This window comes from Microcebus murinus, chromosome 1 (assembly GCF_040939455.1).
Source record: "Microcebus murinus isolate Inina chromosome 1, M.murinus_Inina_mat1.0, whole genome shotgun sequence".
Taxonomy (NCBI): Eukaryota; Metazoa; Chordata; class Mammalia; order Primates; family Cheirogaleidae; genus Microcebus; species Microcebus murinus.
Window position 1 is genome coordinate 46,506,512 of NC_134104.1, and position 26,842 is coordinate 46,533,353.

At 40.0% G+C, this 26,842-nt stretch overlaps 1 long non-coding RNA gene and 1 pseudogene across 1 annotated transcript in view; one reads left to right on the top strand and one right to left on the bottom strand.

Moving 5' to 3' along the window:
• The window catches only part of LOC105879423 (actin-related protein 3 pseudogene), a 37,164-nt pseudogene extending 21,431 nt beyond the window's left edge, over positions 1-15,733 (top strand).
• LOC142872938 (uncharacterized) overlaps positions 1-26,842 on the bottom strand; it is a 111,270-nt gene that overhangs the window by 60,564 nt on the left and 23,864 nt on the right. The gene's annotated exons all lie outside the window — the stretch shown is intronic.

Below are 26,842 nucleotides of genomic sequence, written 5' to 3' on the forward strand. Positions count from 1 at the left end.
TATCTTATTACTTAGATAGTATCATCTTTATTTAACCAGCCTAACATGTTTCATTACTAAAAACAGCACTATATTGAGTATCCTTATATCTTTGTCACTGTATCTTTCCACATAGAATCATTTCCTTACAAAAAAAAAAAACAGTGGAAGAATGTTTGGGTCAATGGTTATACAAACTGCAAATGCCTTTTACAAGTACTGCCAAGTTACAATCCAAAAAAGAATACCAATTTGAAATCTACCTCAACCTTCATAAATGGTCCTTACCCCTGAAAACTCACTTTAAGATTACAACTGATATAAAGCAAATTATGGAAAAACTTTTAAGTCCCTTGTAAATACTATATGAACTAAAATACAATGAATATAATTTAGGAATATAAAATTTTATTTCTAATGCCATCAGATTTATTTTTACAAAACTGGCTGCTTATGTAAAGTGGCAGAAAGACATACAGAAGACCTTTAGTGGGTTTTATATTTTAAAACACAAACAAGTTAAGCAAATGACATATTTTATTAAGCTTGTTATAATTGAACATATTTACAGATTTCTACAGCTCAGAGTATATTACCAAAAAATCAAAATGAATATTATTGTGTGTGTGTGTGTGTGTGTGTGTGTTTATGTAGCAGGGAGTTTGGATGTCATATTCATCCCCTTTGATGGTATCCCTTCTCAGTTGGCTAAGCCCCGAAATTCTGAACACAAGTCATGCCAGAATTCTATACCCCCACAATCTGGATGACAGCTTTATCAACAACCCGGGAGAGAGAACAGTCCCCACTCTGCCCTCCCATATCTGTAGGGCCAACGGCAGCCTGAATGTTTGGGCTTCAATGGTAAACAGAAGCAGACAGGCCTTAAAAATCTAAAATAAGCAGATATTACTTTTACTAACAACAGCATAAAAAAAAAAATAAGTACAGAAATGAAAAGCAAGCTGTTACAACCAGAATGTGTATGCACTTTTAAGGCAACGATGGCAAAAGCAGTCAGTAATTTAAATTCATCAATGATATTTGCTGTATATTGTATTCAAAATACCAATAATCACATTGGTAAATAAAAAAATCACATTCATTAAACAAATATACCTTTCAACTGTCTAGAAGGCAAATCATACCAAAAAGAATAAAATAATTAACAGAGCAATGGCATATCCCTATTTACCTGTGTGCCTAGTCAAAGCTGATTAGGACAAAGGCCTGTAAAGAAAGATGAGGCAAACTTATCATTGTTCCTTAACTATTATTGTTGAATGAATTTTTGCTAATGTTTCCACATTGTCCAACAAGTTCTCTGTTAATCACCTATCAGTTACCCAAAAAGGTTGGCTAGAGATGCCAAGAAGGAAATAACATCAACAAAGTTCTCCAAAGAGGGAGCTAAGCAGCTCAGTCGTGGCAGTTTCACCCCAGGTACAAGATTATTTCAGAGTCAAAGCTGGTCCAGCAAAATGCAACTAGCTGCTCAGAAGTAAAAGCTAGTATGTAGCAAAATATTAACCTTTTTGTTATTTAATAGTGAGACCCTAAAAAATAGAACTCCATTAGGATGACAATTATTTTTTTAAAAAAATGAAAAATAATAAGTGTTGGCGAGGAAGTGGAGAAACTGAAATCCTTGTGGAATTTTTATGATGAGAATATAAAATACTACATTTTTTATGGTTCTTGAAATAGTTAAATATAGAATTATATTATCCAGCAATTCCACTTCTGAATACCCAAAAGAATTGAAAACAAGGACTGAAACAGCTATTTGTACACCAAAGTTCATAGCAGCATTATCACAATAGCCAAAGCCTAGAAATGACCCAAATGTCTATCAACAGATAAATAGATAAACAGAATGTGGCATATACACATAAGAGAATATTATTGAGCTTTTAAAAGAAATGACATTTTGATACATGCTATAACATGGGTGAACCTTGAAAACATGCTAAGTGAAAAAAGCCAGCTATAAAAGGACATATATTGTATGATTCCATTTATGCGAGGTACCTAGAATAGGCAAATTCATAAAGATAGAATGTTGGTTACCAGTAGCTAGGGAGAGGAGAGATGGGGAGTTATTATATGATGAGTATTGTTTCCTTCTGGGATGATGAAAACATTCTGTAGATGGATAGTGATAATGGTTGCACAAGAATATAAATGTACTTAGTGCCACTGAATAATACACTTAAAATGGTTAAAATAGTAAATTGTATGTTATATATATTTTACCACGATAAAAAATTTAAAAATTAATCTATTATATACTTAAAGGACCTGATTATAAATTTTCTCTTTTATTTTTATGCATAAATTAAATGTGGACAATTGTCAAAACAAAAAAAGGTAAGAATAGAAAGATCTTAGATAAGTATATGTACTTGGAATCATTTTGTTTGTTTTCTTTGTTCTATTTGGTTATTGGCTGAAAAAATACAAAGGATCGGACTGACACAAATCAAGATCCTACCCAGTATCAAGCTTTCATAATGATGTAAAGGATTCAGGTAATATAGAAGCTCAAACAAAGCAGAGAGGAGTCTGGGACATGAGGCAGCTTCTCACGTCCTTTCTGTTCATGACAAACTTACACTCCTCTGCCCAGAGTGACAGATGAGGTCTCCAATGGAGTTTTTATGGTATGATCTCACACGATAAGGGAACATTTTATTCATGAAACATCTCTGTGTTATACACCAGCTTTCATGTCACTTTTCTTTTTTTTTAATTTATTTCAAAATATTAAGGGTGTACAAATGTTTTAGGTTACATGGATTGCTTTTGTAATGCTTGAGTCCTGGCTAAAGGTGTGCCTGTCACCCAAATGGTATACATAGTACCGATTTTTCAGGACATCCTGCTAGGAGCATTCCATAGAAAAGATGCTTCTGCTAGCATATATCATTATTGTATTACCTTGAGGTCCAGGATCATTAAAGGCATGGATTCGTTAAAAGCACCTGCCTTCTTCCCCTCACCCCACGTCAAGCATTTCCTAATAGCCAGGGAAAAACTGAGTCACAGTCGAACTGCATTAACTCTTTCCTCCTTGTTATGGACTAGATGCTTGTGTCCTCCCAAAATTCATTTGTTGAAGCCTTACCCCCTAATATGATGGTATTTGAAAGTAAGGCCTTTGGGAAGTACTTAGGTTTAAATGAAGTCAGCTACCATAATGAGATTGATGTCCTTATAAGAAGAGGAAGAGAGACCACAATGAGCTCTGTCTCTATGATATGAGGATACAGCAAAGAGGCATCCATCTGTGAGCTAAGAAGCAGCCCTCACCAGGCACTGAATCTCCTGGCACCTTGATCATGGAATTCCCAGCTTCCAGAACCACGAGAAATAAATGTCTGTTGTTTAAGCCACTTAGACTATGATATTTTGTTAGAGCAGCTCAAACTCACTCCTCAATGACTAATTATTCTGATTATATAAGTAAGCTAGTATATAAGTACTTGTCTTTAGAAGGAATTGTTTACTTCTAGAATTCTTATGGTTTCATGCCTTACATTTAAGTCTTTTATCCAGCAAGAAAAAAATAAATAATCCCATTAAAAAATGAGCAAAAGACATAAACAGAAGTTTTTCAAAACAAGATACACAAAAGGCCAATAAACATATGAAAGAAAGCTCAATGTCACTAATCATCAGGGAAATACAAATTAAAACCACAATGAGATATCACCTTAGCTCTGTTAGAATGGTGTTTATTAAAAAGTCCAAAGACAATAGATGCTGGCATGGATGCAGAGAGAAAGGAAAGCTTATACACTATTGGTGGGACTGCAAATTAGCACAACTTCTGTGGAAAACAGTATGGAGATGCCTCAAACAATTAAAAGAAGACCTACCATTTGATCCAGCAATCTCACTACTGGGTATCTACCCAAAGGAACAGAAGTCATTTTATCAAAAAGACACCTGCACTCAATTCACAATTGCAAAGATGTGGAATCAACCCAGTGCCAATCAATTCATGAGTGGATTAACAAAATGTTGAGTGTGTGTGTGTATACACACACACACACATACATACTGTGGAGTACTATTCGGCCATAAAAAGGCTGAATTAATACCTTTTGCAATAATTTGGATGGAACTGGAGACCATTTTCCTAAGTGAAGTATCTAAAGGGTGGAAAAACAAATACCACATGTACTTGCTATTAAATTAGAACTAACTGATGAGCACACATGTACACAAAGGGAAGTAAAACTCAGTGTAAATCAAGCAGGGGGGAGGTGGTAGGAGAGGAGGGAAAAAACCTACCTAACAGGTACAAAGAACACACTACTGGGGTGATAGGCACACTTATAGCCATGACTCAAGTATTACAAAGCAATCCATGTAACCAAAAACATTTGTACCCCCTTAATATTTTGAAATTTAAAAAAATTTTAAAAAGAAATAATCATTTAACATACAACCTGTGATACTTCCATGGGAAGTATCTGCTGCTGAAGTTCAATGTCTAGACCTCTATACTTGGAACACTCCTCAAACAAGTGTATCAAAATCATCTGGTGAAGGTAAGGATGAAACGGCAAAGCTCCCTTTGGATGGTTCCTCAAGTCCTTGTATAGCTCAGCAAGGACTCAGATCCAATGATTCAGATGTAAGGAGCTATAAGCAATAAAAACCTAAAGTAAAATGAAAGCTGCTTTCACAATAGTCGTATTTCAGGCCAAAAGGAAATTGAAGGGATGGATGTACCATTGCCTTAGAGGGGCTCTCCAGCTTCCGCCCAGCTCACTCCGTCTTTCACATTCTCTGTTGCTAACCTTTTCTATCAGAATTCTTGTTCTCTACCTCCTTTTTTGGACTATAGGATTCAGAGAGTTCACTGGATCCCAGGTCAACCTTGCCTTTGATGGAAATGTAAATTTCTCTTTGCCCCAAATCCTTAGTTTGACCTCAGGCAATTCCATCCCATCCCAGCTCTCGAGACCTGAGGCCAAGTCAGAGGGCCAGGTCTCCTGCAGATCCAGGAGGAAAAGCTGGAAAAGAACCCCAAAGCCCCAAGGCAGCTCTAGGAGCCACCCAACCTGACCACCATGCAAAAGACTTGGCCCTATAACCATCACTCCCCTGGAGGACAGGGTTCCCCTGCCCTGTTCCTCTTTCTTACCCAAGTGACTTCTTGACTAACGTGGGCAGAAGAGCAGTAACAGGGAGACACCTAGGCCCTAGCGTCTTCAAACTCTCCTCTAAATGCTCTGTTAATCTCAATTTGGAGATTAACAGTGGCGCCAGGGAGCCGTGGGAATGGAACCAAAGCTGGTGCCTCAGTCATGCGTATACAGCGCCCCTAATTAATCCCACCTGGCTGCATACGATTATTTAAGCAGAAGTGCCTTTGGCATTATTTGAATCACAGAATTAGCCCTGGCTGCTGCTAGTAGCTACAGAGCCCTTTCTTCAGAGCATGTGGCAATGCAAGCAGAAGGAATAATTTGTTTCTTATAGATATGTATCCTGAACAAGAGACATCTTCTGAGTGAAATACAGCCAGAAACATAACAAATAGGCACAAAAAAGAAAAAACCTTGTTGTAAATAGTGCCAAATGCAATTTTTAAAACTTTCAAAAACATGGCAGTTTAAACATGAATGGCATTTTACAGCTTACAAAGAATTTCCACCAACATTCCCATTTGAAAGGAAAATAGTAAGTAAATGTCACAGTATCTCCAATCTAAAAACAACATAAGAAGACATAAGCCTGGTTGTACAGGCTTTGCAGGAATTCGAGATGCTGGATAACTTATTCACAGGAAGAAAATGATTTGGTTTAAATTACAGACTGTTTTCAAGAGCTGCTATGTTATGATGAAAACTGTTCTTCATAATTTTTATATTTCAGTCTCTGAAGAAAGCAAAATAAGATTTTCACTTCATTTATATACATCAGAGAAGTGCAAGAAAACATTTCCACAAAATGTACTGGGCAGAAATCGACTGAATGACAGCAGTGTATTTGATGGGGGCTCTGGAGATAAGGCAAACCCCCAAAGTTGGAAATAACAACTGATGTTTTTGCTAAAGCTTGCCAGCTACTGGCGGCCATCACTAGTCTAATCCTGAAAGGTTGTGTCTTAGCGGTGGTTTCCTGTGTGATTGTATCCCATCGGACTTCTCTGGATGGACTGTGGAGTATATGGAATTCATGGCTGTTCCTTTCCCACAGTCAGGCAAACATTCCAAATGCCATTGCTGGCTGCTTGATTGTGGAGTGGTACCTGGTTTAGTCGCTCCAAAATCAAATCAAACATGAGGGATGCTTCACTTGACCAGCCAAACAAACAAAAAAAAACCATGGAGGATGCTATGAGAACCTGGTTACTATTAGCATGACTTCTTCAAGAGCAATAGAAGAAATCGCCAGCACAAATAACATTTCCTTCAGACCCAGGACAAGAAAGTAATCAGCCTTTGCCACTTAAAAAAACAAGAGGAAAGGAGAAACATAGATTCTATCCCATGTAAGCCCACAGATACCTTCTCTTTACTGCTGAGACTGTCATTCTCTGTTCAGGATTCTACTACATGTTAAATCATTTTGGCCAAATGCGGTGGCTCATGCCTGTAATCCAAGCACTCTGGAAGGCCGAGGCAGGAAGATCGCTCAGGAGTTCAAGACCAGCGTGAGCAAGAGCGACACCTCATCTCTACTAAAAATATAAAAATCAGCTGGGCATGGTGGCACATGCCTGTAGTCCCAGCTACGTGGGAGGCTGAGGCAGGAGGATCGCTTGAGCCCAGGAGTTTGAGGTTGCTGTGAGCTAGGCTGACACCATGGCACTCTACCTAGGGTGACAGAGTGAGAATCCTTCTAAAAAAAAAATATTGTTTTGCACTATATTTCTCTAAATTTTGAATGTCAGTAAGAGTTTCAAAGCAGAAAATTCTACCATTGAAAAAAAAAATCTTTCCCCATTATGAAAATGATGATTCAAATTCCATACTAAGACAGCATCCCTTCAATTTAAAAAATGTAACACCCTTAGAAGAGTAATGTCATAAGGTATTTGACATTATTTATACTTAATATGAAAGCTCTGAAAATTCATTTTAATTGGGAAGAGGACTAGAGAATAAAGATACTAACTCTCCCCAAGAAAAAACAGGAGAGTAAATAAGATAACTAGCTTAAGACCAAGCTCCAACATCAATTTCATGTGCATCCCTGTGGAGACAGTGATGTGTGGTCCCAACCTGTCTGATGGTAGGGTTCATGTGGGTTCAGGTGTTTCTAGTGTTCTTGACTTCATCTTTGAATCAGTGTATTCATTCATTTTCTCAACATTTACTGAGGATCTGTAAGTACCTACCGTGTTTCAGGCACTATTCTAGATGCTGTGGATACAGCAGCAAAAAAAAGGCAAAGTCTCCAACTTTATGAAACTTTCACTGCACTATAATTTTAATGTTATTAAAGTTAAATGCTAGAGATATGCTGATATTCAAATATATAAAGCAGCCACCCTATGTGCACCTACAACTCAATACAAACAGTCAGTACACAGCTGTGATCTTCATTTTGGTCACCAACCCTGCTTTCCTAGAGATTGAGCCAAGATGACATCTTCAGTTACAACATCAAAGACTTGAGCCAATTCCTGTGCCTGTTTTGGCTTCTTCTATTCATTCTTACTCTGTATTGGGACTGCCTATCATTTCACCAATCCCTAACCCCCTGCTCTGGAGGGCTCTCCCCCTCCACAGAGGAGCTCCCTCCACACAGGCCAGTAGCAGGGACCCACTAGCCACTTCTGACCTGCTCAGTGTCTTCAAAGCCTTCTTCTCTAACCCCATTCCATCACATGACTTCTTTGACTTGCATGGTCTTAAACATCCTTAACAATGCAGAACTACCTTCCTGAGTTCGCGATCTGTCTTCATCAAAGAATGAAAAACAATTCCAGTCTTTTTTGTGGGTAGTACTATTGACTCTTCAGGCCACCTCTGTTATCCAGAGGTAGAAACTAGTTTCTAGAACATTGTAAATTTATTCCTCTGGCTCAAATATCCCTTCCTCAACACAGCTTTCTAAAAGTACAAATGCTACCCCTGGAGATTCTGATTCTGAATGTCTCAGGCAGGACCTAGACAGCTATATCTTTTTTTTTTTTTTTTAACAACATGGGTCCATTCTGCTCTGCAACCAGGTGTGCAAGCATTGCCCAGAGAGCTACTCGGTTAAACTAAACTTAATGCAGTAACCTCAGCATAATTCAATTTCCCCTCACATGCACCTAATGGCTCACTTCCCCAGTTTCTCTCCAGATATGTCACCTTCTACCCATATATCAATCTAAACATTTGTATTTGCGACCACACTTGGTTGCATCATCCCAAGAAGTCCCCATTGCCATCCCTTTTCTAATCCTAAGTGATCTTAGCCTAGGCACTGTTTCTATTTGGCTCTTTTCATACTTTGTTTCTCATCTGTCTAGATTTGATTCTTGCCAACATTAAGGTAACACCCTGGTCTAGACTAGGCTTGATTTTTAGGTCATTTAAAAAGAGCACTGAGGCAAACAATAACCTAGAAATCAAAGTGTTATTCTGCTTCCCTGTAACCTCTATTCAAAACACTTATACACAATACTCAGGGTGTCAGCCTGGCCTGGGTGTAACTGGGGCATGGGCACAAATGGACCATCTTGGATTTCTAAGGAAAGATGGTGTAAAAGGAAGAAGTGATAAGAGATGGCTACCCAGCCATGCAAGGTTAGAGAGTCCCCATCTTCTGCCATCAAACTCAGGACCAACTCAGTACCAACCAGACAGTGAGAGCAGCAGGAACAGGAGAGAAGGGAGATGACAGGATAGCTGCCAGCATAGACGGTGGATTGTGGCATTGGGTGTACAGAATCAAAACATGCCACAGATACAGAGCCACAGTTTATTATTCCTTTATGTATTTCTATCAAGGAGTCAGCAAAAGTGGGCAATCAAGCTCAAAAGAGGGTGAGGAAAAGTGCCAGTAACCTAGATTTCTTCACTAGGGATAAAGTAATAGAAAAAGCCACACGTACCCTGAAGTGGCCAACATGCCATGGTTTAGCTGAAGACAGTTGATGGAAATGTTTGTGGAGCAAGTGATCTGTAAATACTTAAAGTGGAACCTGAAGGTCATTATTTTCTTTTGACTAAGCCTCTACTAAATGCTCCAGAAAACAGCACATGCTGCTGAAAAAATGTTGGAGTCCTTCAATATTCCAGCCTTGTATACAGCCATGCAGGCTGCTCTTGCATCGGCAGCATCTTGAGCATCAGAACAAGAGGGAAACCAGACCTCGATGGGGATGGGAACAGACAGGAAAGATGGTGGCACTCCTGTCCCACCTGGGACTAAAGGACATGCAGTGGCAACTGCAGCAAGTCCATTCCAATCACAGGACGAGCTACCACATATTTCATCCAGCAACTGCTCAGAAGCTGAGAAGTAGGAATTCCTCAGAGCAATCACTGGAAACAGCAATGGCAGTAAAGGAGTACTATAGTCATGTCTGCCCAGATTTAGTAAAAGAATTTAACAAGTATGACACATATGGGCCAAGTGGATTAAACAGTATACTCGAATCAAGGCAATCTCGAAGAAAGAATTTTCCATTGACGTTGGTTATGAGAGATCTTTGGAACCTGAAATATTTTTTCATCCAGAATTTGCTAATCCTGATTTCACACAACCTACCTAAGAAGTAGTAGATGAAGTAATTCAGAATTACCTTATTGATATCAGAGTTCTTGCTACAAGAACATTGACCTCACTGAACTGGGCATGCAGGGAATTTGAGCATCGTTTTTATATTTTGTGGGAAAAAAATGAGCAAGTAAAAGATAAATTTTTAAAAGTAGCTCATATGCAACTATGTGAATATATTTAATGCCACTGAACCGTACATTTAAAAATAGTTAAAATGGTAAACTTCATGCAATATACTGTTATGATGATAAAAATAAATAAAATAAATGCAGTATTTTTTAAAGTAGTTTCATGAAACTTAGCATTACTCATTCATGGGACATAGGATTCTGGTAATTATGAATTGCTACTATCATCCCCACCAAAAAAGTTTGGGTTTTGTTGCAAATGCTTTTAGAACTAAGAAGCTAGTATCTTGGGTGAAATCTACCCATATTCTTTTCCTTGTTGGGAAAAAAAAAAGTAAATACAAGACTGTTGGACCAGTTAAAAAAAAAAAACAAAAAGCAATGTTCACAACATGCAGGTATTATTACTACATGAGATTCAGCTTCTGCATAGTGAGAGTTCTCCTGGTTCACACATCTAAGCAGGTCTCACAGATCCAGTGTATGAGGGGCAGACACAGAGACAGTGCTGTGTGTGCAGAGTCGTCTGCTTCTAAGGGAAGAGTTGTCAGCCTCTCTTAGCATCTCTCCTGTGGCAGAAATGACTGGCACTGGCACTGAGACCCACCAAATTTCTATGGATTTTAATGGACTTGTTCCTCTCTGCTCTTTAATGGTATTATAAAACACCGAGCTGGCACAATTTATGGGCAAATATTTTTCTAATAATTCTGAAAAAATTATTTGCATTGGTTCATTGTTGCAAGAGTATATAATTTATCTTTTTTGAGAAAGATTCATGCAGATTTGGGTGGGGCTTTCATGAAAACATTAGTTCCCAAAACAATTTGTTGTTTCTATTTTTTTTTTCCTAAGAAAGAGACTGAAACATTAAATAAATCCAAATGTTGAGGGACTTCATGTTAAGTCTCAGCTCTAATAAATTTAGAGTCACATCTCCCATAATTTGTATGCCCTTCATTCTCCAGTTGCTTTTGAAAAGAATGGAAGTATAGGTGGGTGATGCTCCATAGTGAGGAAGTCTTGATCTCATTGAGTCTCACCTGCCTACCCAGTCTCCTGACCCCACCAAGCCAACCACAGTGTGTGTGGTGAGTAGTCTATGCCCAGAAATTTATGGGGCATAGAAAGACCTACAGTGGGTATGAGTCATTCTTCCACTTTAGAGCAAAACTTTCATCACTGTCATTGATTTTGTGTATTTGTTTGTTCATAGTACTGAAAAGAATAAGGAGGCTGGCAGGTGGCATGGCAAGTCAGTGGCTTGTTTGCATCCATCAAGCAAGCATCGACTAAGTATGTGCTGTGTGCACAGCATTATGCTGAAGGAATATAAGCCTAAAACATGGCCACTATCCTCAAGAAGACTGTCACACAGCTGGAAAGGCAGGATATGCACTACCCAAAAGCGTTTAGGCAGGAAGAAGTAGGCATCAGGATAAACAAGGTGAGCTGTCTCTGACTTAGCAAATTGTATTATTGCATATCTTTGTCTCAGTCGAATGTATTTGTTCCTGGTATTAGCAACATAGACTCCAGGTCCTCCTTGATCCTAAATCTCAGCTAACTGAACAGAAATCTTTTGTCTCTGTTGCTTTCAAAGCATCGTGCTCCTCCACTGGGTGCGCCACATACCTAGACTCATGTCCTCCATCTCCACCTACATCATGTGACAATGCAACGTAGTGCTGCCTTGCGACCTCAGTTCCTTTCAGATTTCACCTTGACCCTGGGTGAAGGCTCTGGAAGGAGCCAAGGAGTATTAAACTAGAGGCAAATCTGAGTAAACCACCCCATGCTCTATTCAAATCACCCCTTACTACTGGGGATGACCTACAGTCCTTACAGCATGCTTATGCACCTTGACTCCTCTTTCCTTCAGACTGATTTCTCCCCAGTCCTCAGTGCAAATTACCCCACATGAGCTCACCCAGGATTCTCCTCCCAAGCACACACATTGTGAACTAACAGCTGAGATGTTTATATTGGAGTCCTCACTACAAGATAAAAATTCGGGACCAGACACAGACAGACCTATCCATCCAACCAACATTATCCTCTTTTACTACTTACAGTGGGTTCATGTTATCCCCCCAAAAGATATGTTCAAGTCCTCATCCCTGGTACCTGTGAATGTGATCTTATTTGGAAATAAGGTCTTTACAGATGCAATTAAGGATCGCTGGGTGAGATCATCCTGGATTTAGGGTGGACCATAAATGCAATGATCAGTATCTCTAAAAGAAAAAGGAAGTTTTAAGGATACAGAGTCACAAAGTATAAGGCCACATGAAGACAGGGGCAGAGATTGGAGTGATGCTCCACAAGCCAAGGAACACCAAGGATGGCAGACAAATACCCAAAGCTAGGAGAGACGCACAGAACGGTTTCTACCTCAGAGCCTCCGAGAGGAACTAACCCTGCCGACATCTTGATTCTGTGACTTCTAGCCCACAGGACTGTGAGAGAATAAATTCCTCTTGTTTTACCACTGAGTTTATAGTAATTTGTTACAGCGGCCTTAGGAAACAAACACACTAGCTAATTATCTTGTCATTGTCCTTGAAATATCATCCTCTTTCCCATCCCCATACCTTTACTTAAATATTTCCCCATGCAGAATGCCTTATCCTTACCTTTTGCCTTAACCTTCTTAGCCTTTGGGACTGCTCTCAAATCCTACATATGCCAAGCAGTTTTCCCCAGCTGATCCCAATTACTTATGTTCTTAACTGTTCATCTTGATATATATCATATACTGTCTTCCCTACTACTTACGTTTCCTTATAGAAATTGAAAGTTCCATGAGTATAGATTATTATGCTGCATCTATTAAACCAATAAGAGCTTGATGAAGACAGGTAGGTAATTACTGTACATCACTGCATAGCCCAAGACAATGGGCTTCACAGGCAGGTAAATAACAGCTGCAGAATCGCTGACATTAATAGCCAGGTCTCAGTGATCTTCCTGCAGATTCACTCCCCAGAGAATCATCTGGACTAAATCTACTGTGGCTGAATTAGAATAGGATGAACAAGACCCCATGGCATTCCTCTGAGGTGCTGCTCAAGGCTGAAACTGCACCCCAAAAGGTATTACTGTCACCCTGTCATTGTTTCTGTAAGATTAAAGGGGACCTACAGGAGGTTCTGATAGAAAGACTCCATAAACAGTGTTACAGCAATTGGTAATATTGAAGGTCATTGACACATTTCAGTAACACAGGGCTGAGGCTGGATTATGAATTAAAAAGAAAACTAATAGTAAAACAAAATGAGTGAAAATGACCTCAAGAGAAATGTTGAAATCTTCCTCTGTGATCCAAACATGAATAAAATAATTTCTCTGAGTGGAAGGGCCCTGAAAAGATATTTACAAATTATCTCTCTTTCCTTTTCATCTTTCTTTCCAACCAATGTTTTTGTGAAAATCCTGTTATTTCCATACTTTCTTGCCTATATATTTTCAGGACTCTCAGGTAGGCACCCATGACCCAGCTCCTTGTAAAAGGCAGGTGGCCTGAGATCTTCAAGGGCAAAGCTGAGCTAGAATGGAGTTATGGACAAACTGTCAGAAATGGACACAACTCACAGCAGATGCTTCTCCCTCTGGCCTCTCTTGTTAATAGAATATGAGTTGTGAACTCTTTCAGTGGGTGGGATTGGAAAGGCACTTTCAAAAACACCATATTGAGAAAGAAAATCACCATGGAAGTTTCCCTGTCTGAGTCAGTCTCGGACCAGGACATTGCCTGCATTCCATGGAGGAATGGAATCCGTGTGGTCAATAAAATCTTCTAGAATTCTCCAAGCCAACAAGCCACTGCCTTCCCTAAATTACCCCAGGATCCCAAGGAGAATAGACACTAGGACTAGGTCCTGGTGAGGGCAACTGGGGATACTATTTCACGTACCACCAAGACTAGCTAAGCAAAGATGTCATTCCCAGGCTCCAGTGTCCCACAGAAGGGACTCTACACTTCATTCGTCCACTCTCACTGCCCGCCCCAACGCCAGCCACAACCACTGGCCCAAGAGAGCTGCCACAGTGACCTCACCAGATTCGCCTGGGTGACAGTGCGTCTGCAAAGTGCTAATCTTCCCTCTCTGTTTTACACTTGGTCAGAAAAATGGAGCCTCAAGAGACTCTCACATTCTCCCTCTCTCTCCCTCCCTTTCCCTTCCTCTCCCTCCTTCTCTTTCTCCTTCCTCGACACACACTCTCTTCCTTTCTTTCTCCCTCCCTCCCTCTGTCTCTCTTACACACACACACACACACATACACACACACGTGTGCGCATGCATTTGGGAAGCCAGGTTTGGCTCATTATAACCTTTTCCATAATTCACATTTATTCAGTAGGTTACCAAGCACCAAAAAACTTTCCTAATATACTGGCAGGGAGGGGGGCAGGGGTGTGTGGAACGAACCAAAGTGTTGGCCTCTTTGTGTGTGGATGACTGTGATGTGCAAGGCCCTGTTGCTGGGTCTGGGGTCGTGTGGCGCTCTCACGGGCAGAGGTGGCAGAAAAGCTGACTGGCACAGGTGCTGCCGCCGCCACCTTGCTGGGGCTTCCAGGGCTTCACGGTGAGCCGTCTCTCGAAGACTTACGGCCTTTTGCTGAAATCTGGTCTCTATTATCAACACTCTGGATCTGCAAATAGTTTTGTACATTCCAGAATAATAGTTCTCTGCCTGAGCGAGACATTAGAATCACCTGGGAAGTTTTATTAAACACTGATGCCTGGGCCTCAACCTAAGATTCCGGTTTAATTAGCCAAGGACGGTTCTCTGGGATCAGGGGATTAGAAGTTCCTTAGGTGGTTCTAATATGTGACCTAGATTAAATAAGCCTGGGGATGGGGGTGACAGAAAGTGGGTCAGAGTTCCAGCTTCCTTTTCCAAATGGCACAGCCTTTGTGCCAATCTATTTACAAATAGATTTGGGAGAAAAGTGAGATGTTGACCAATGCCTCTCACAAGAAGTATCTTAATTCTGCTTCTGCTTCCCATTACAATTATTTCCATTTTACTTACAGCCCAAAACAAACATAAAAAATGTTGTGGTAAACAACATTGTTTCTCCATCCATTTACCATCTCAGCAGGAAGATCCAAATGTTGCCATTGCATTAGATAATAAGGAGAAAAAAATACACCACTGTAAGGGACAACAGAATGTGTTTATTATATAATCTTATTTCATTCACTCATTTTCCTGCAAATGCGAAGCAGGAAGAAGGGTCCTACCTTTCCTATTTTGTCCAACCATAGGCTATTTAATTAGAAGAAAGTGTAGATGATTATCTGGAAAAAAAAAAGCTTATTCTATTACAAAAAAGAAGCAAATCATTTCTCCTAAAAATGCTAGTAAATAACACCCTTACATGACATATGGTCATAACCCTGCTCCAAGTGAGGACAAGACCAGTTTATCAGATTTTCCTCTGTCCCATAAAATTCTCCACTCCTTAGAAGCCTGCAATTTAATTACAGAGAGAAACTATAAACTACCCTACCCTGTAGAGTGCAGGAGGAAGAATGAGCCATCGTCTTTATTTATGAGTATTCTAAACAAAGTAGCTGGCAAATACGAATACAGTGGATGTCTCCCAGGCCACACCAAGCAGGGGGTAAAAATAGGGTCACCATATGTTACAAGCAGGATTTGCTGGCCTTGCTCTCCAGCTTCTCTGCCAAAACTCCAGTCCCCTCTTAGATAATGCACAAAGAATTTGGGGAGCCTTCGGGGGTACAGGAACTAATGCTTATATCTTTCATGGATGTCTGCCCTTTTCATTTGTCCTGCTCAAGCTCCTGGAGGTGACAGTGCCTGTCTCAGCAGAATCCAGAGTCATGAGCCACGCCATCACCACCCACTAAAGATGATGGCACAGCTGCCCCTCTAACAGTGCCACGTCCACACTCCGAAGGCACAGTCTTCACTCCTGCATCCACTGCTATTACAGAGTTGATGACTCACATAGTCAACATCCAGGCAGGTTACAGCAGAATGGCTGTCCCTCATTTGTCTCTTTCTTGGAGTCCACTTACCCTGAGACTTAAACAGCTCCATGGAGTCTGGGCCAGAGAAAGGTTGAAAGGCATTTTTTTCTATTTAAAAATCATCCCTCTCCTCTGGTTTTGGTTCATTCTGCCAGAATCAAGCATGTGTGGCTTTATTTTCTTTTATGAAATTTTTTATTGGAGGCTCTTCAAGTTCACCAGTCCACTGGATGACTTCATTCATTCAGGGACTAAGCTGGACACTCAGGACACAGCAACGACCTAGACAGATACAGTCTTCTCTTCACAGACCAAGTGCGATGAGCAAGTCCCGAGTGGGGAGGTCAGGAGGCTGTGAGCACACAGAGGTTGAACACTTCCTCCTCATATTCATGTAGTTGAAATGTTCTCAAGGGAGAGGAATGGCCTTGAAACTGAAACCTGAAGAAGCCTCCAAAGCTAAGTAGGCCAGGCATACAGTGGGTGGGAGGGTGAGTAGAGGGGCAATTCTATATATAAAGAACATCAGGAACAAAACCCCAGATAGGTAGAGCACATCAAATTCCACAGATTACCCCAGAAGACTCACTTTCATCAGAAGTTATAACTTTCTGCACCAACAACTTATAACCACAAAGGGGACAACATGACCGATTGAGCTTGATCTCCTGAGTTTTTCTTTGAGAAGATGTTAATTCAGTAGAGACAGATCCTGAAGGCAAAAGTCAGATGAAAGTAAGATTGCCAGATAAAATACAGAATGCCCAATTAAAGCAAACTTTTGATAATTCTGTAGTATAAATATGTCTCAAATATTGCATGCAATATACTTATACTACATATTATTTGCTGTTTTTCTGGAATTCTAATTTAACTGTGTATACTGTATTTTTATTTGCTAAATCTGGCAACCCCAAACCATGAATATGACCACAAATTTTGTCACTCTCACTGGAAAATCAATTGGAAAAAGAAGAGATAAGATTACAAGAGCAGACATCAATGGTAAAAACATAAAAATGCAACTCCACCACACACAAAAAAAGACCACAACAGGCCAAGCCAAGTTCCCTGTCTGAATTCTAAATAACTAAAATCCATGGAGAATGCTCTACAATAGCAAATGGAGGGTTTGTTGCCAGAAGCACTTTGAAAGAGCAGGATTGCAGAAGGACCCCTTAGGCTGAGTTCCCCAGTCACTAGTAGCCATCTGCTTGGGCAAGGAACCTGACACTGACAGAGAAAAGCCCTGCAGTCATCAAAAAGGGCCAGCTGTTCCTGAACTCGTGGTCACACACAGCCGAGGTGGTGACTGCACTGGGTATCCGTGGGGTGGAAGCATGTCTAAATGCACGCATGTCTGTCTTCTGGTGTATCACTGTTACACAGCCCTGACTGTGTTTTGTGGGCCAGTCCCTACACGTACGCCCTACCTCTGCCTCTGAGGAAGTAGAAAAAAATCAGCACATCCACTGGGAAGAGGAAAGTTCACGGCAGCAAGAAACAAAACAGACCGGAAGTTGGGAGGAGAAAGGTGTGCTGCTTTCTTAGTCTTGATCTGAGAACAGTAGTGTTAATGAAGAAATTAAATGGGAAGGAGGAGAGCCATAATAAAAATTTTCTAGATAAGGTTATAGCAAATCTGAGCCTTTAATGTCTCTGTAGGGTTGGCTTTAGGTTTATGTGTGGGGGCTGTATGTGAGAGAGGGAGAGATGGGAGAGAAGGAAGAAAAGCTTAAGAGAGAATATGATAACAAAAAGAGAAATTGAGGAAAAAAATTGTATACTGATACAAAGTTCCATAAAATTGTTGAGCTTAAGTGGAAATGAACCAAATTTGAGGACAGATGAGAACAAAACTCACTTTTACAGGGCTGTAGTGAACACCAGATGTTGAAAGAACATCTTACTAAACGAGACATCTGCTTTCATCTCTAGGAGACAAGAGAGATATGAAAAATACTCAAAAAAGCACAAAAACAAGAAGCATGAGAGATGACAAAGTGAAAAGCGCAGCTCCAGATTTCTAGGCAGGAGGCACTGCGGAGCCACTGTTCCTTCGCTCCTCACTCCCCAGCCTTCTGCCCCGATCCCGGTGCTTCCACAAGGACCCCCTAATCTCAGCTCTTCATCTTCAATTCTAATCTGAAATTATGGTTGTGAACCATCCTCAAGTCATTCAAAAATGAAATGCCTAGAAATCCCCTGTCTTAGTTTCTTTGGACTTCTATAACAAAATACCTGGACTGGGTAATTTATAAACAGCAGAAACGTATTGCTCACAATCCCAGAGGCTGGGAAGTCCAAGATCGAGGTGCCAGCAGATTCATGTTTGGTGAGGGCTCATATCTCACAGAAGGCACCTTCTATATGTCCTCACGTGGCTGACAGGGCAAACGCACTCACTTCCTCAGCCTCTTTTATAAGGGCCCTAATCCCATTCATGCGGGCTCCAGCCTCATGCCCTAACCACCTCCCAAAGGCCCCTCCTCTTAATACTATCACAGTGGGGATTAGCTATTGACACATGAATTGGAGGGAATACAAACATTCAGACCATAGCACCCCCTTCCAATTCCTTACCTCCTTCAATCCACCATTCCCCCAATAAACCTCAGTGTATTCATTCCTGGTTCCAAGATAGAAATGGCCCCTTTTTCCAAAGGCAAGCAGAGCGGTCCGTGCAGGTTTATGTTCCTACCCAGGTCTTTATATTGTGTTAAAATAAAATATAGGTTTTTCTCATGAGGCTCATATGGTACACTAGTATGTATATTTTTATAGACTTGAGTATAAATTATATTTTTTTACAACTAAAAAGTAGGGTTTTTCTGGAGACATTAAAAAATGCAATCAAGAAAAAGGAGGTCAGGCACGGTGGCTCACGCCTGTAATCCTAGCACTCTGGGAGGCCGAGGCAGGAGGATGGTTTGAGCTCTGGAGTTCAAGACTAGCCTGAGCAAGAGCAAGACCCCATCTCTACTAAAAATAGAAAGAAATTAGCTGGACAACTAAAAATATATAGAAAAAATTAGCCAGGCATGGTGGCGCATGCCTGTAGTCCCAGCTACTCGGGAGGCTGAGGCAGAAGGATTTCTCGAGCCCAGAAGTTTGAGGTTGCTGTGAGCTAGGCTGACGCCACGGCACTCTAGCCAAGGCAACAGAGTGAGACTTTGTCTCAGAAAAGAAAAGAAAAGAAAAGAAAAGAAAAGAAAAGAAAAGAAAAGAAAAGAAAAGAAAAGAAAAGAAAAGAAAAGAAAAGAAAAGAAAAAAGTTAAGCTTTGCTTGTATGAAATAAAGTGCAATAGAGGTGGGCTATGTTAAAAATTATATCAGATGGATGATACAATGGAATGACTTAATGATCTAAAGCTGCTGTGCTTTCAGATCAAATTATCCATTGAAAAGTGAATATGGCCTTTAAAACAAGTAGCTATTTCCTACATTTTCTTTTATTTATTTATTTATTTTATTCTTAGAAAATCAGCATGGTTTATTTTAGATACCTTTTTAAAACATGCAGGGACCTCATCTCTTGATTGACAGAGAACAAATAAAAATGGATTTTCAGCAGTTAATTCTCTTTTTGTCTTTTTTTTAATTTCAGGGTATTATAAGGGTATGAATATTTTGGTTATATTTTATATCTTTACCTCTCCTTAGCAGGGGTTAGAGGCATGCCTTTCCCCTCTACAATGCTCACCATGTCCTTTAGTTGTGAGTTTACCCCCCAACCCTCCAACCCTGGAGAATATTACTACCATGTGAGCACCTTGTGTTAATCAGTACCAATTTGATGGCGAGTGCATTTGGAGCCCATTATTCTGATCTTGTGTTACCTAACTTTGGATAATGGACTCAAGCTCAATCCAGGAAAAATAAGACACGCTAGATCACTGTCCGTTCTTATAATTGAGTAATATTCTATTGTATACATATACCAAATTTTAATAATCCACTCATGAATTGACAGGCACTTGGGTTGTTTCCACCTCCTTGCAATAGTGGATTGTGTTGCCATAAACATTCGGGTGCAGATGTCTTTATTATAGAAGTCTTTTGCTCTTTTGGGTAGATGCCTAATAATGCTATTGCTGGATCGAATAGTATTTCTATTTTTAGCTCTTTGACGTACCTCCAAATTCTTTTCCACAGAGGTTGCACTAATTTGCAGTCCCACCAGCAGTAGAAGAGTGTTCCTGTCTCTCCACATCCTTGCCAGCATTTGTCGTTTTGGGGATTTTTTGATAGAGGCCAGTCTAACTGGGGTTAGGGGATATCTCATCGTGGTTTTGATTTGCATTTCTCTAATGATTAGAGATGTTGAGCATTTTTTATATGTTTGCTGGCCATTATTCTGTCTTCTTAGTTTTCTTATTTTAAAAACAATTATGGCAACACAATTCACAATTGCAAAGATGTGGAAACAACCCAAGTGCCCATCAATACATGAGTGCATTAATAAAATGCGGTATGTGTACACCATGGAATACTACTCAACTACAAAAAACAATGATGAACTAGCACCTCTTATATTATGCTGGATAGAACTTGAGCCTATGCTTCAAAATAAGGTTATCACAAGAATGGAAAAACAAGCACCACATGTACTAACTGATTAAATTGGTACTGATCAACATTAAGGTGCTCACATGGAAGTAATTTTCATTGAGCACCAGTCAGGTGGGAGAGAGGTGGTAGGGGTGGGTAAACTCACAACTAATGAATGTGGTGCATACTGTTTGGGGGAAAGCATGCATGTAGCCCTGGCTTGAGTGAGGCAAAGGCATTATACGTAACCAAATGTTTGTACCCCCATAATATTCTGAGAAAAAAAAATTGGGGGAGGCCAAAAGCACAAAGAAGAAAATTAACATCACCCATAATCCTACCACTTAGAACCATTAATTAACATGTTGATATTTAGCCTCCTAGTCTTTGTCCTATGCTTATATAATGTTACTCTAAAAATGAGATCATCCTGTGTTATTGTTTAGTAACTTTACCAATAAACAATATACAGGCAACATTTTCATATCATTAAATATTTTTCTAAAACATATAGGTAATTTTTAAGCACTATAAAATATTTCATCATTGACCTTAAGTGGAAATGCACTAAATTTGAGGACAGATGAGAACAATAAATTGGTTTTGTTTTATGAATATATATTGTTCATTTATTTAATTTACTTAACCAATTTAATTTAAATTTAATTTAACCAACTTAATTTATTTAAGCAATTCTCCTACTACTTCTTTTCTACCTCTATCCCTCTCTCTCCATTCCCATCATTACATAAGCTATGATAAATGTAACATCCTCCTAACTAAATCTTTTTGCATATCTAGTTATTTCCTTGAGATAAATTACTAAAAGTGTAATTGCTCGGTCAGAGAGAATTTTCTATGCTTTTTAAACCAAATGTTCCTTGTTTTTCTCCTGAAATTTTCTAGAATTAAGTAAAAGCTCCACACAGCCTTTTCAGTGATGTATGCAATTTATATGACTATCTCCTCTAGTCTATAATACCTAATTTCATTCTACCATGTAATAGGTATCAAGCCCATGTATACTTAATTATTCTTTAAAAATCAGAGTCACCACAATTGTCTCATGCTGATAGCTTCAGTTATTCCTAGTTCATAAATATATCACAAAATTAAATCAATTCATGGAAGCAATTTACATAGCAAACCCAATAGGGAGCTAATCTCTGTTAAGAGCAGCATAGAGAACTATGTCATTCTTAAATCTCAAGCCAATGAACTACATGTACACGTAACAAAATGAATGAATTTCTCAGGCATTATGCAGAGCAGAAGAAGCCAGACACTAATAGCACATATTTATGATTCCGTTTATGTAAAGTTCAAGAATAAGCAGAACTCGCCGGGCGCTGTGGCTCACGCCTGTAATCCTAGCTCTTGGGAGGCCGAGGCGGGCGGATTGCTCAAGGTCAGGAGTTCAAAACCAGCCTGAGCAAGAGCGAGACCCCGTCTCTACTATAAACAGAAAGAAATTAATTGGCCAACTGATATATATATATAAAAAATTAGCCGGGCATAGTGGCACATGCCTGTAGTCCCAGCTACTCGGGAGGCTGAGGCAGAAGGATCACTCGAGCCCAGGAGTTTGAGGTTGCTGTGAGCTAGGCTGACGCCACGGCACTCACTCTAGCCTGGACAACAAAGTGAGACTCTGTCTCAAAAAAAAAAAAAAAAAAAAGAATAAGCAGAACTCATAGAGAGAGATAAAAATGAGAATAGTGTTTACCTCTTGGGAGAAGAAAAGATGATATTGACAGGGAAGCAGCCCAAGGGAGCCTCCTGGGGCCCTGGAGATATTTTATCTATTAATCTTGATGACAGTTGCATAGTATATGTAAAAACTAATGAAGTACATATATTAAAAATTGAAAAATATATTTAAAATATGTATTTTCACTTTATGTACTTTACTGTTGTATGTTACAGCTTGCTTATTTATTTATTTATTTATTTATATTTATTTATTTAAGACAGGGTCTGTCCCTATAGCCCAGGCTAGAGTGTGGTGGTACAGTCATAACTCACTGTAACCTTGAACTCCTGGGCTCAGGCGATCCTCCAGCCTCAGCCTCCTGAGCAGCTAGGACTGCAGGTGCATGTCACCATGCCTGGCTGATTTTTTCCTTTTTTATTTTTTCAATAGAGATGGGACCTCACTATGTTGCCCAGGCTAGCCTGGAACTCCTGACCTCAAGCAATCCTCCCACTTCAGCTTCCCAAAACACTGAGATTACAGACATGAGCCACTGCACGCCCAATTTTTTTTAAACCAAAAAGAGCCTAAGGTATAAATGGTTCATTTACTAGTTTCCTAGGGCTGCCATAACAAAGTACTTTCAAAGTGGATGGTTTAAAATAACAGAAATTTATCTGGAGGCTACCAGTTCAAAATCAAGGTGTCAGCAGGGCCACAATCCCCTTGAAACCTGTAAGAGAACCCTTCCTTGCCTTTTCCTACTTTTGGGTGGTTTGTCAACAGTCTTTGGCATACTTGGCTTGTAGAGGCACCACTCTAATCCTCCATCTACACGGGGCTGTATCCTCATAAGGGCACCAGTTAGATTGGATTAGCCACCCACCCTATTCCTATATGACCTCATCTAATTACATCTGCAGAAACTCCATTTCCAAATAAGTCACATTCTGAGGTACTAGGAGTTAGCACTTCAACATATATTTGGGGTGGAGGAGGGACACAATTCAACTCATAATAGTTTACAATCTTGTTTTTAAACTTTCTCTCAAAAGTTTGAGTTCTGCGAAAGGAACCAAAAGCAAGAAAATGGTGTCTGCAAGGGTTTATATCACAGTCAACAGTGAATAGGCTCTATTTGCAAGGACTACAGATTTGTTCTTAGTTTCCAGATTATATATTGAGAAAGAAGAAAGACACTTGGAAAAAATTATACAAGGGAAATTTTCAGATATTAAGAGATAGCTCACTTACATAGCAATGCAGTGTAGTATTTCTGAGACATTATGTTATGCTTGTTGTTTTCCCAGTGCCCAGCCAGTTGGCTGCCTCAAAAGAAGCTTTGGCAAGGCAGGAAACAGAAGTAGAGAATGAGCCTCTCTGGATGTTGTGTTCCAGAATGGGAAGAAAATTAGGACTGTAGACACAATGTCTTGAGCAAAAAATTGGAGGGAGAATTCTCTCTCTGTGTTGACTAAATGTGAGGATTCTTTCAGCCTTGGGCTGCAAGGAAAAGGGGAGGGGGTGAGTTATGATTCCTAGTAGAACCACTAGAGGGCGGCAAGGGACATTCAGATGCCAGAGAGGGAATAACTGCAGCAGAAGGGCTGCGGACAGCCTCACAGATACTTCCTTGTCCCAAGTGTGGCATGGCATCAGCAGATAGACCTTCAGGGCCCCTGGGGCCATATGCACAGCCAACGGTTACCTTAACAGAGAGCTACAAAACTGAGGGGCCCACAGGTGGGCCCCTTAACACACAAGCAAAATAAGTGATTCATTAAATTGATAACTAAATCTGACATAGTTTGTCCCCATCCATGAGGTATTTCAAATAAATAAATGCACAAATAAAAAAAAAATACATCCCTTATCGGATCACACATCCATATTTTTGGTTCAGACGTCATGGTCATCTAAAAAATACAACAAAAGGGAAAAATATCTAATGTTTCTAAGAGCACCAAGAGGTACAGGAACCAAAATTGGATTAGACCTGGTAGCAGGAACCTACAATTTAGCTTTTATCAACTGCTCGGTACAGATCTAAAAAAGAAGAAACAAAAAGTATTTGGTGTGTTGTCCAGGATACAAAAACATGAAAGGAACTCAAACTGACAATGGCTGGTCAAGTCTTGCCCATCAAAATCCATACTGAAGAAGAAAGTAACAAATGAGATGCAAAGAGAGATGCCGTGAAAGGAATTCTGCTGGGTAGCAGGGAACGTCTTGCTGTTTCTCTTAAATCCATGTGCTAACATTACTTGACTGCGAGGGGCTCCCCAGCTTTACAAAATGTACTCTCCTAACAAAACCACTTCCAGAAGAACACTGATTGAAAGCAGACACATTTAAACATACTTATGCAAATTGATACCATCTTTATAGTCAGGACTTGCCTGTATTCATTTGATTTGTTCGTTGTTAAGTAGTTGTACCTACCCATTTTAGCACCATTGAGTATTTCTGACTTTTTAGACAACCATGATTTCTAAACCAAAATTTGGAAAGTCTGATCTGACGAAGGAGATTTTTTTTCTGATTTGTGAATATACTTATATAATCATTATAGGTTTATAAATGATCATTTTTGTCAGATTTTGTTAGAGATTTATTCATTCTACTGAAAAGAAAAAATTACACAAAAGTGGGTCCAGGCTAGAAAATTCAGGACATATGGTCATCGAGGAGGAAGCAGCAGTCGTCTGGTAACTGTCGCTTGCTTCTGGCAGCACAAGAATTTGCTCTAGGAAGATTGATTGTTCTGTGAGTGCAAGGTCAAGCTCGGCACCGTGTGCCAATGAAGACCTAATTGTCATCTGGCAATGGAGGGATAATGAGAAGGGAACGATTCCACAGGCTGAAGCAAAGCATTTGCTAAGGTGGAATTTCCTTTAACTGCATTAGAACAGTCCCTGATTGGCTGTCAGCAGTCACCTATGTGCCCCTTTCTGTCCTCCGCACTCTGTGCTGTTCTATGGATGCCGGAGGTTTCTTTCCAACAGACCTAACCATGAACAACCTTTTCTGCATGTCTGCCAATTCTGTTAGTTACATTTTGTCCTTTGCATCTCAAATTAATTCATCAGCAGATGAACATTTTGGCCAGAGCAAGAAGGTGAATATTTCCATTTCTAAAGAGCAGGAAATCATTACAGAAAATAAATGTTATTTCTGTTCATTGATGACTCTCCACTATGTACCTATGCATTTAATCTTTAACATAAAGAATCAATAAGCTTATGGATATATATGGTCATCCAGAGTGGTATAATGGACTGTGGAGACTCGAGTGGGGAGGATGAGAGGGTGAGGTATCAAAAATTACCTGTGAGGCCAGGCACGGTGGCTCACACCTGTAATCCTAGCACTCTGGGAGGCCAAGGCAGCAGATAGCTCAAGGTCAGGAGTTCGAAACCAGCCTGAGCAAGAGCGAGACCTCATCTCTACTATAAATAGAAAGAAATTAATTGGCTAACTAATATATACAGAAAAAATTAGCCGGGCATGGTGGTGCATGCCTGTAGTTCCAGCTACTTGGGAGGCTGAGGCAGTAGGATCACTTGAGCCCAGGAGTTTGAGGTTGCTGTGAGCTAGGCTGACGCCACGGCACTCACTCTAGCCTGGACAACAAAGCAAGACTCTGTCCCAAAAAAAAAAAAATTACCTATGAGGCACAGTGTACACTATTCAGGGGACAGGTGCACTAAAAGCCCTGACTTCACCACTGTACAATTCATCTTTTTTTCTTTTTTTTTTTTTTTTTTTTTTTTTTTTGAGACAGAGTCTCACTTTGTTGCCCAGGCTAGAGTGAGTGCCGTGGCGTCAGCCTAGCTCACAGCAACCTCAAACTCCTGGGCTCGAGTGATCCTTCTGCCTCAGCCTCCCGAGTAGCTGGGACTACAGGCATGCGCCACTATGCCCGGCTAATTTTTTTTTTTATATATATATCAGTTGGCCAATTAATTTCTTTCTGTTTATAGTAGAGACGGGGTCTCGCTCTTGCTCAGGCTGGTTTTGAACTCCTGACCTTGAGCAATCCGCCCGCCTCGGCCTCCCAAGAGCTAGGATTACAGGCGTGAGCCACAGCGCCCGGCCTACAATTCATCTAAGTAACAAAAAACCACTGTATCCCCTAAATCTATAGAAACAAAAAATAATAAATAAGTAAATAAATAAGCAAGTTGATTTCTTGGTTAAGGGTAAAAGTCTGACCCTCATAACTTTTGGTGGTTGAGGGTAAATTATAATATAATTGAAATGCATCATTTTTATCATATATCATTTATCATTCTCCTATGTAGGAGATCTGACATATAATAAAACAAGCTCTTTTATGGATGAGGAACTAGAGTCATAAAGAGCTTAAGGCAGTGCTTCTCAAACTTGAATGTGCATCAGAATCACTTAGGATATGTGTTGACAAAAGCAGAACCAAAACAAGATCGGGCACGTTTGGGTTAAAGATCTCTACAAGGAAGACTACAAAGTACTCATGAAACTCCTTGACACCAGCATCAGAGATTCTTTTCAGTGGGTCTGGAGGAAGAAGGCCAGGAATCTGCATCTAGCAGGGTATCACCTGCATATGTAACAATCATCCCAGGTGATTCTGATGTAGGTGGTGTCCAGAATGCTCTGTGAAAATATAATGAAACCAGCCCTGGGATCCCACAGACAGAAATAGCAGAGTGTCAGGTAAGACTTTCAGCACTGAGATGAGGCACAAGGAAGGCAGGTGA